The sequence below is a fragment of the Choloepus didactylus genome, chromosome 14 (genome assembly GCF_015220235.1).
Source record: "Choloepus didactylus isolate mChoDid1 chromosome 14, mChoDid1.pri, whole genome shotgun sequence".
Lineage (NCBI taxonomy): Eukaryota > Metazoa > Chordata > Mammalia > Pilosa > Megalonychidae > Choloepus > Choloepus didactylus.
The window spans coordinates 24,157,486-24,169,383 of NC_051320.1; the positions used below are offsets into that span (position 1 = coordinate 24,157,486).

Genomic DNA, 11,898 nt, shown 5'->3' on the forward strand with positions numbered 1-11,898 from the left:
TAAATTTTATCTAGGGGGGATAATCACTCTCACACCATAGCAAAGTCATAAGGAATGTCAAAAATTTGGGAAAACAACAACAAACTCATCCCTGAGAAGTGAAAGAAAGAAAAATCTCTATGAACATAGACATGACAGTCATACCTTTTTAACAAACTTTTCCACAGCATAGACTATTATTAACAGCCAGCAATTAAATGTATTTCAATTTTGAATAGTTACTGCCTCTGTTTTATTGATCTTGATTTATTTTTGTAATGAAACTACAAGTTTCATTACAAGTGCAACATTTTTAAAAATCAGATAAATACAAACTCTTATTTTATTGTCAGCTTTACGTTTTTGTCAAGGGCAAGGTTGGCCAGCTAAGATATCTCTATTCCAATAATGACTGAAGTAATAACTTCTGCTTGCATCTTTTCTTCTGAGTCTCCATTTTCACCCAAATAATAAAAGTAGTACAATTGCAATTGAGTTTATCAGAGGCACTCTCATTATGGTTCTTAAGGATCAAATAAGGTTAGTTAGCTGAGATTTAATTCCCAGCTCCTCTCCGAATCCACCAATTCTGTGGTCTGTTCCCCAACCAATGTTCTTAAGGAAGCATTCCTCATGCAGTTCGGTGACGGCACTGAGCAGGGCCGCCTGCTGCAACGAGTACAGGATAAAGGCCGTGGCTCCTGGAGCTGCCCTGGGCCCAACAGCTCACACTCCCACCACCGCCCGGGATGTGGCGGCACCAAAGCCTTACTGTAATTTTCTTTTCTTGTAGTATCTTTATCTGGCTTTGCTATCTAAGGTGATGTTTGCCTCACGGAATGAGTTACATAGTGTTCCTACCCATTCAATTCTTTGGAATAATTTGAGCAGGATTGGTATTAATTCTTTTTTGGAATGATTTGTAAAATTCACCTGTGAAGTCATCTGGTCCTTGGCTGGCTTTGTTGGGAGGTTTCTGATGATGGACTCAATCTCTTTACTTGGGATTGGTTTGTTGAGATCTATTTCTTCTAGAGTCAGTGTACATTGTCTGCCTGTTTCTGGGAATCTGTCCGTTTCATCTGAGTTGTCTTATTTGTTGGCATATACCTGTTCATAGTATCTACTTTGATCCATTTAAAATTTCTGTGGGGGGGAGTAGTAATGTCCTCCCCCTCATTTTTTATTTTATTTATTTATTTGCATCTTCTTTTTTTCTTTGTCAGTCTAGCTAAGGATTTGTGAATTTTATCGATCTTTTCAAAGAACCAACTTTTGGTTTGGTTAATGCTCTCTATTATTTTTTCTATTCTCAATTTCATATATTTCTGCTCTGATTTTCATTGTTTCTCTCCTTCTCCTTGCTTTGGGTTTAATTTGTTGTTCTTTTTCTAGATCCTCCAGGTGTGCAGTTAGCTCTTTGACTTCAGCTCTTTCTGCTTTTTTAATGTAAGCATTTAGGGCTATAAATTTCTCTGTCAGCACTGCTTCACTGCATCCCATAAGTTTTGATATCTTGTGTTCTCATTTTCATACATCTCAAGATGTTTACTGATTTCCCTTGTAATTTCTTCTTTGACCCACTGATTGTTTAAGACTACATTATTTAACTTCCATATATTTGTGGATTTTCCTGTTCTCTGCCTGTTACTGACTTCCAGCTTCACTCCATTATGGTCAGAGAAGATACTTTATATAATTTCAATCTCTTTAAAATTACTGAGACTTGTTTTGTGACATGTGGTCTGTCTTGGAGACTGATCTGTGTGCCACATTAGAAGAATGTATATCCTGCTGTTTGGTGTGCAATGTTGTGTACATATCTGTTGGGTCTAGTTCACTTAACATATCATTCATTTTCTCTGTTTCCTTATTGATCTTCTGTCTAGATGTTCTATCTATTGATAAGAGTGGTGTATTGAAGTTTCAGCTATTATTTTAGAGGTGTCTATCTCTCCTTTCAGTTTTTCCAATGTTTGCCTCATGTATTTTGGGGCACTGTGGTTAGGTGCATAAATATTTATGATTGTTATTTCTTCTTGGTGGATGCACCTTTTATTTATATATAGTGTACTTCTTTGTCAAGATGTAACAGCTTTTGACTTAAAGTCTATTTTGTCTGATATTAGTATAGTTACCTCAATTCTTTTTTGTTTACTATTTGCATGTAATATCTTTTATAGCCTTTCACTTTCAACCTATTTATATCTTTGGGTCTAAGGTGAGTCTCTTTTAAACAACCTATAGTTGGATCATGCTTTTCATCCATTTGCCACTCTGTGTCTTTTAATTGGGGAATATAATCCATTAACATTCAGTGTTACTACTGTAAATGCAGTACTTCAGTCATTTTGTCCTTTCGGTTTTTATAGATCATACCTTTTTTTGTCTCTCTCTCTTTTCCTTTTGTCCTCCTCTTCTGTACAGTTGATCTTTTGTATGTATCTCACTGGCCCCTTTCTCATTTCTGTTTCTGTATATTTTTACAATATTTTCTTTGTGGTTACCCTGGGGTTTGTATTACACAACCTACATCTGTAACCTACTAATTAGAAAAGATACCAACTTAGCTTCCATAGCATACACATTCTCTGCTCCCATATCCCTCTTTTCCCCCTCCTTATGTTTAATTCCCACTTTACCACTTTATATTTTGTATGTCCATTATCAGGAAATAAACTTTCTTGTTCAATTATATTCTGACTCTTATTGGAATTAAAGAGTAGAGTTGTATATTGAGGATACAGTACTATTGGGTTTTGCATTTATCCTTTTAGTGACCATTGCTGAAGATCTTCATTTATTCACACTACTTCAAGCCTCTCTCTCCTGGTTTTACCTTTCAATCTGCAGAACTCCCTTCAGAAATTCTTGTAAGGCAAGTCTTTAGTTGATGAATCTCTCAATTTCTATTTATCTGTGAATATTTTAAATTTTCCCTCATTTTTGAAGGACAGTTTTGCCAGATAAAGAATTTTTCGCTGGCAGGTTTTCTCTTTCAGTACCTTAAATATATCATATCACTGCCTTCTCATCTCCATGGTTTCTGATGAGAAACTGGCACTTGTTCTTGTTGAGGATCCTTTGTATGCAACAAATAGCTTCTCTCTTGCTGCTTTCAGAATTCTCTCCTTATCTTTGGCATTTGACATTCTGATGAGTACGTGTCTCAGAGTAGTTCTATTAGGATTTACTCTGTTTGGAGTATGTTGTGCTTCTTGGACATACATATTTATGTCTTTCATAAGAGTTGGGAAAATTTCCACCATTATCTCCTCATGTATTCTTTCTGCTCCTTTTCCCTGCTCTTCTCCTTCTGGGACTTGCATGATATGATGTTTTTGCACTTCTTGCTGTCACTCAAATCCCTGATATGCTGCTCAATTTTTTCCGTTATTTTTCTATCTCTTCTGACTGTAGTGATTTTTTATATATATATAATAGTGCATTTTATTATTTCCCTTTGTCAGCAAAGTATTGAAATAGCTTTCTAAATGTATGATACTATTATTTTGGTGATCAGAACTAGGGTATTACATTGTTTTTTGAGACGTAGTTGAAAAATGCTGACTCACTTCTATGGTTTTATAAAATCAAAGCAGTGTCATTTTCTCTCTCATGGAGGCAGCATGGTGTGTTATAAAGGCATTTGGTGGGCTATTTATTCATAACTTTTTACCTTATTCTTTTGAAAATCTACTTATATGAAGTACATTTGAAATTCCTTATATTTGAATTCCTATTTTATCCTTTATAGAGTATTCCTATTATTTATCTTCAGGTACTTCCCCAAGGAACTCTAGGGAAGCTTTTTTTTTTTAATTCAGTTTTATTGAGATATATTCACATACCATACAATCACCCATGGTGTACAATCAACTGTTCACAGTACCATCATATAGCTGTGCACTCATCAACCCAATCTATTTTTGAACATTTTCCTTACACCAGAAAGAATCAGAATAAGAATAAAAAATAAAAATAAAAAAGAACATCCAAATCACCCCCTCCATCCCACCCTATTTTTCATTTACTTTTTGTCCCCATTTTTCTACTCATCCATCATGCACTGAATAAAGGGAGTGCGATCCACAAGGTTTTCACAATCACACTGTCACCCCTTGTAAGCTACATTGCTATACAATCGTCTTCAAGAGTCAAGGCTACTGGGTTGGAGTTTGGTAGTTTCAGATATTCACTTCTAGCTATTCCAACATATTAAAACCTAAAAAGTGTTATCTATCGAGTGTATAAGAATGTCCACTAGAGTGACCTCTCAACTCCATTTGAAATCTCTCAGTCACTGAAGCTTTATTTCGTTTCATTTCGCATCTCCCTTTTGGTCAAGAAGATGTTCTCAGTCCCACAATGCCAGGTCCAGATTAATCCCCAGGAGTCATATCCTGTGTTGCCAGGGAGATTTACACCCCTGGGAGTCAGGTCCCATGTCGGGGGAGGGCAGCCTGATCACCTGCCAAGGTGACTTAGTTAGAGAAAGAGGGCTACATCTGAGCAACAAAGAGGAACTCTGGGGGAGACTCTTAGGCACAGTTATACGCAGGTTTAGCCTCTCCTTACAGCAACCAGCTTCATAGGGGCCAGCCCCAAGACAGAGGGCTCAGCACATCAAGCCATCTGACTGTAGTGATTTTGATTGTCCTGTCTTCGAGTTCCTTGAGTCCATTTTAAGTTTAGGTAGTCCAGCCAACAGAAACTGGATTTCGTTAAGTGCACCTCCTGCCAACAGTTTTGCTGTGGTCTCCCCCCACACACCCACCACCCCATCATGGGGGCCCTTTTGTATGCAGCACAACTTAGTGGCTTCTGTTCTACCCAGGGCCTCTGCAGACTTGGGTTCCTGTGCTTGGGTATGCAAGGGGTTCTAACTCACGGCTCTGAGCGGCTCTATATTCTGTGTTCATGGCAGGAAGGACCCAGGCGGTGCTGCCTCTGCACAACTCCAAGCAGCCCAGGACTGAGTGAGGGGGAAGGGTACAGAATGGTGGGTGCAGGACAGAAATTTCCTACCTGCTCTTGTAGATGCTTCTTCTTTGTCTTCAGTTCAGCATTTGTGGAGTCCTTCTCCAATCTCTATCATCCTCCGAAGTTCTAAGCAAGTGGGAATTGTCCTTTTATTAGCTGATTCTGAGGGAAGACTTTTCCAGAGGATGTCTTAAGTCACCATATTGATGACATCACCCAATGATTAGTTCTTTATTTTAACTACCCTTTCTCTCTGATCAGGGATCTCTCTCACTCTATTTCCTTATTCCAGGTCTTTCCTTTACAGTTACCGCCGCAAATTCCTAACGTTTGATCCCCTCTACTAAACTCTGCATCCTGATACCTATTTATGGGATTCCTAGCCAATTTCCTTTCTGATTTTGTTCACATCCCTTCAATGTGGACTCCTATTTTCATCATAAGCAAACTCTTATTTATCCAGGACAATTTTCTATCTCTTATTTTACCTGCTTACTAGAGCAGAAAACTTGCTTGCAAAATTTATTGAACTGTTTCTGAATCGTTCTGCAGACATAGGATTCCAAAACTGAAAATCAATATAGTCCTTCTTTAAGTGCTTAAGTGCTTTTTTGCATTAAAGGAAAGCATCAAATATCCAACCAGAATTTCAACACGAAAAGTGAACAGCTGTTGTATAGAGACTCTCATAGAGCCTCTTGTTATCGAAGCAAGGCCTTCTTTATTGAATTGTATTTGAAATATGCAACCTAGCATTAAACTCACAGCTGCAAGATTTCTAGGAGGTTAGAATAAAGTCTGGATAGGGCTACATCAGCTACAGAAAAAAATAACCTATCTACAATCTTAATTCTTCTGTCAGACGTGATATTAGGAAAAGTTTTCAGAACTTCTTGGGAAGCACACCACATCTTATCATTGGGAATGAGCATGACTTTTCATAGGCTTTCTTAACAGTTTGTGAATTCTGGCTTTACCTACCATTTGAAGATATTCCTTATTCTTGTAAACATTTTTTTTTTTTTGCTCTTTTCCAACAGTTGCTATGCAGAACCAAATATCTACTTAATTTTGGCATAAGGACCAAGGATTTGTACCAAGTGAGGAAACTGATACAACTGCACTTGCCTGCACAATGCTTAAATAATGAGCACCCAGTAACTATGCTGTACACATAATTTGTCAGTTGCACACTGATTTCTTCCTCTTCTCTTCTTCTCAAACCTTCTCTCTGCCCATAATCTTCCACAAGTTAGTTTATACTGAAAATGCTTTCTATGTGCTGGGCATTGTTCTAAATTAATGTGTTCCAAACTTTGCTGCACATCAAAATCACCTGGGGAGCTTTGAGGATTCCCGATGCCCAGGTCATACTCCAAACCAATTAAATCAGTGCACCAGGAGGAGGGTAAGCCAGGTATCAGTAATTTTTAAAGATTCTCAGGTGATTCCAAAATGCAGCAAAGATTGGATACCATTGTTCTAAGTGATTTATCTATATCAACTCATTTATTGCTTACAACACTTACAACAGTGTTGGTTAGGTTGGAACCTTCTGATTGAGTGTTTCCATGGAGATGTGACCAACCCAAATGTGAGTGACACCTTTGATTAAGGTGTTGCGACCTCTTGATTGAATGTTTCCATGGAAATGTGGCCCTGCCAATTCAGGGTGGGTCTTGATTAGTTCACTAGAGTCTTATAAAAGGAGCTCACAAACAGAGGGCATCAGAGCAACTGATAGTGACATTTGAAGAGTAGCTGCAGCTAAGAGACAACAAAATGCTCCAAGAGCAACATTTTGGAGAATGCCATTTTGAAACGCAACATGGGAGCAAGCAGATGCCAGCCACGTGCCTTCCCAGCTAACAGAGGTTTTCCAGATGCCAATGGCCATCCTTCAGTGAAGGTACCCTATTATTGATACCTTATCTTGGACACTTTATGGCCTTAAGGACTGTAACTTTGTAACCAAATAAACCCCCTTTATAAAAGCCAATCCATTTCTGGTATTTTGCACTCCAGCAGCATTAGCAAACCAGAATACTTCTGCTTAAAATTCTCTAGTTATTACTCAAACCATCATTTTCCAACAAGGAGAGAATAGTAGAGCCAAGGCAGAGAGCATTTCAAGGTAGGAGCAGTCAACTAAATTCTAGCTTGCTGGGAAGCCAAATAAGATAAGACCTAAAGAAGGCCATTGGATATGATTTCAGTAGACTGACAGGTATGGAATCCAGATTATGGATTCTATATAGCTCTGTATCACCCATATATTGTGCCGTACAATAGCTGGTTTGGCCCAGGCTGGATCTGTGGTGATATGTCTTGGCTATTATTGCTCGGAGTTATCAGGCTGTCTCAGATTGTCACAGGTTGGTCAAGCCTGTCCTCAGTGCATGTCATACATGATAACTCATCATCTTTAATACACTTACTCTTTCACTTGTCTTCCAGAAGACCACACTTGCAGTATCATTTTCTTTTAGTCCCCATTTAATGTTGCCCTTCTTCTCCCTGTCCTATTAACTTGGGAATGCTCCAGAGTTCCAGACCTTCTTCTCTTACTTATGCTACACTTTGAACTCCTTGGTGTTATCATCCAGTTTCATGGCTGTAAACAGCACCTATATATAGATGACTCCCACATTCTCACATTTATGTTTCTAGCTCAGTCTTTTTTCTTGAACTCCAGATTATGAAACCCAGCTCCCTACTCTATATTTCCTCTTGCATATCTAACAGTCACAATAAGATTAACATATCCAGAATGGAACCATTTTACTCTCCCCTCCAAACCTGCTCCTTCTACACAAGTTTCCATTGGAGTTGATACCATTTCTATCCTTCCAGTTGCTTGGATTTAAAAAAAAATCAGAGAGGGGGCAAGTTGGCAGCATAGAGAGGTGTGGAATTTAGTTAGTCCTCTAGAACAACTAATAAACAACCAGGAACAACTAGTAAATAGCCTAGAACAACTGCTGGGGGACAACTGTGACTGTCCACACATCATACACCAGCCTAGAATGGGTGGAATGGCTGAGATCACAGCATAAAAGCTATAAGTAAAAACTGCAGAAACGCTCCAGGAGCCCCCTCACTCCACAGCAGACTAAGCTGTAAAACTTCATTGTGGGAGAAAGTGCATTCCTGGACCAAGTGAATATAGCTCAACCTAGCTCCAACTGGGGTTTTAATTAACAAATATAGACTGCTGAATACAAGCTGCAAACATAGAAAAACCCCTAATAAGTAGAAAAGTACCCTGAGGTCGCTCCCAGTAGAAAGGAGGTGGGGCTGACAGAAAAAAATAAATTTAAAAAAATACAGAGGCTTTTGGAGACAGCTGACCTTAGAGTGCCAGAAAATGCCTGTGTCCCAAGAAAGGGAGCCCAGAAGACCAGGTGCTATCTCTGACCACTAGGTGAAACTGGGGGGCCATGGACTGGCTCTGGAAAGAGGCTTTCTTTCCCTTTCTCTCTCTCTCAATCTGAGTGGCTCAGTGGAGAAAGCCTCAGCCATTTTCAGTGTGCAGCGCTCTGACCCAGATGGGGGTAGGGTTAACAGAGTCAGAGAGACAAAAGAGTAATTCAAGTGCAGAAGATAACTCCCTAGGAGGTGTATCTTCCCTAAGAGGAGGCAGCTCTAGTGCCTGCCCTCCCTTCAGAACTCAGACCCTAGGGCCTGGGGGAAAACAGTCAAAACAGAAACAACTTAAGCTGAGAATTAAAGGGACCAGATCTCTTTACACGAGTGGGGAGCAACAGGCTGACAGGCACCACCTGCTGGGCAGGTTAGGAAAAGTACAGTGGCTAGAAGTCTCATAGGAAAGTCTATCAATCTTCTAAGACACACCCTCAGGGAAACCTGACACTGAATATAGCCTCATTCAGAGACCTGAGCTCATTCTGGTCTGGGAAAATCTGATTGCGATAATCAAGGAAACCAGATGCCTAGACAACAGAAAACTACAAATCACACTTGGATAAATGACGATATGGCCCAATCAAAGGAACAAACTTACACCTCAACTGAGATACAGGAATTGAAACAACTAATTAAAGATCTTCAAATAAATATGCTAAATCAATTCAAAAACCAATTCAATGAGTTTAGGGAAGATATGGCAAAAGAGATGAAGGATATAAAGAAAACACTGGGCAAACATAAGGTAGAAATCGGAAGTTTGAAAAAACAACTGGCAGGATCTATGGAAGTGAAAGGCACAACACAAGAGATGAAAAACATAATGGAGACACACAACAGCAGATCTTAAGAGGCAGATGAAAACATTCAGGAACTGGAGAACAAGACACCTGAAATCCTACACAAAAAATAACAGATAGGGAAAAAAATGGAAAAATATGAGCAGTATCTCAAGGAATTGAATGACAACATGAAGCACATGAATATATGTGTCATGGGTGTCCCAGAAGGAGAAAAGAAGGGAAAAGGGGCAGAAGCAATAATAGAGGAAATAATCACTGAGAATTTCACATCTCTTATGAAAAACATAAAATTACAGACCCAAGAAGCACAGCATACCCCAAACAGAATAGATCTGAATAGACTTATGCCAAGACACTTAATAATCAAATAATCAAATGTCAAAGACAAAGAGACAATCCTGAAAGCAGCAAGAGAAAAGCGATCCATCACATAAAGGGAAACTTGATAAGACTATATGCGGATTTCTCAGTAGAAACCATGAGGCAAGAAGGAAGTGGGGTGATATATTTAAGGTACTTAAAAGAGAAAAACCACCAATGAAGAATCCTATATCTGGCAAAACTGTTCTTCAAATATGAGGGAGAGCTTAAAATATTCTCTGATAAACAGACAATGACAGTTTGTGAACAAGATACCTGTTCTACAGGAAATACTAAAGGGAGCACTACAGACAGCTAGGAAAAGACAGGAGTGAGAGGTCTGGGAGTCAATTTTGGGTGACAGTAGCACAATAATATAAGTACACTGAACAAAGACGACTGTGAGTATGGTTGAAAGAGGAAGGTTAGGAGCATGTGGGACACCAGAAGGAAAGAGGGAAAATAAAGACTGGGACTGTATAACTCAGTGAAACCTAGAGTGCTCAACAATTGTGATAAAATGTACAAATATGTCTTTACATGAGGGAGAACAAATGAATGTCAACCTTGCAAGGTGTTAAAAATGGGGTGGTACTGGAGAAAAAAACACAATCAATGCAAACTAGAGACTATAGTTAACAGAAACATTGTATTATGCTTCCTTTAACATAACAAAGGCAATATACCAAAGCCAAATGCCTATAAGAGGGGGACATAAGGGAGGGGTATGGGATTCTTGGCATTGGTGATGTTGTCTGACTCTTTTATTTTACTTTATGTTAATTGTATCTTCTCTTTTGTTGCCTTGTTTAGCTGTCATTTTTTTCTTTTTTTTTTTTTTTTTTTTTTTTTTTTTTTTGTCTCTATACCTTTTTTGACTCTTCCTCTTTCTTTGTGGAAGAAATGGAAATGTCCTAACATAGATGGTGTTGGTGGTGGTGGTGAATGCAGAAATACGTAATTACACAGGGAACCATCGACTATTTACTTAGGATGAAATGTATGGTGTATAAACAAAACCATCTTAAAAAAAAGCAGGTTGATGAAGAAATCTTGAGGGCATTATATTGAGTGAAATAAGTCAGACACAAAAGGACAAACATTGTACAGTCTCACTGATATGAACTAATTATAATATGTAAACTCATAGACATGAAATATAGGTTACCAGGATATAGAGTGAGGCTAAAGAATGGGGATCAGTTGCTTATTATGAGCAGAATGTTTAACTAGGTTGAACTTAAATGTTTGGAAATAGACAGAGGTTACGGTAGCATGTTATTGAGAGAATAACTAACAGTGATGAATGGTGTGTGAATGTATGTGGTGGAAAGGGAAAGTAGAGAGTCATGTATGTCACCAGAAGGAAAGTTGAGGTTAAAAGATGGGAATGTATAAAACAGTGAATCTTGTGGTGGACAATGTCCATGATTAACTGCACAAATGTTAGAAATACCTTTCATGAACTAGAACAACTGTGTGACAGTATAACTAAAAGTTAATAATAAAGGGGCACATAGGGAAAAAATGTACCTATTGCAAACTATGTACTGCAGTTAACAGTATTTTAACATTCTTTCACAACAGTAACAAATGCACTATACCAATACTATGAGTCAATAATGGAGGGGGGTGGTTAGAGATATGGGAGGACTTGAGTTTTCTTTTTTATTTTTTCTTTCTTTTCTGGAGTAATGAAAATGTTCTAAAAATTGAAAAAAATATTAATTGTGGTGATGAACGCACAACTATATAATGGTACCGTGAACAACTGATTGTATACTTTGGATGTCTGTATGGTATGTGAACAATCTCAAGAAAATTGAAATTTAAAAAAAAATCATCCTTGACAACTCTTTTGTTCAGCATATGAAGTCTGTCAGAAAATTCTGTTGGCTCTTCTCTTAAAAATAACTCTAGAATCTAAGCACATCTGACCACCCCCACTGGTACCACCCTGTTATGAGCCGCGATCCTCTTACCTGGATCTCACCTGGATCACTGCAGGTGCCTCCTCGCTCATCTCCCTGTGTCTATCATGCATCCCCATGGTCTCTTCTCAATATAGTGGCTGGAATGACCTTGAAAGACAACAGTCCAGCCAGGTCACTCCTCTGAATCACTTTCACTGAACTCACAGTAAAAGCCAAGCTTTTTACAAAGGCCCTCAAGGCCTATGTGGTTTTGTTCCCAATACCTTCTGACCTCATCTCCAACTACTTTCCCCCTTGCTCATGGGGCGCCAATGTGGTCAGAATGAATAGCGCAATGCTCCCTCCCCCAGGATGTCCACACCCTAATCCCTGGAACCCATGAAAAGGTTATGCTACCTATTAGAAGGTAACAT

At 38.7% G+C, this 11,898-nt stretch overlaps 1 pseudogene; it reads right to left on the reverse strand.

Annotated features, from left to right (window-relative positions):
* Positions 1 to 438: 438 nt before the first annotated feature.
* Positions 439 to 11,601, reverse strand: LOC119508799 (annotated as a pseudogene).
* Positions 11,602 to 11,898: the final 297 nt, after the last annotated feature.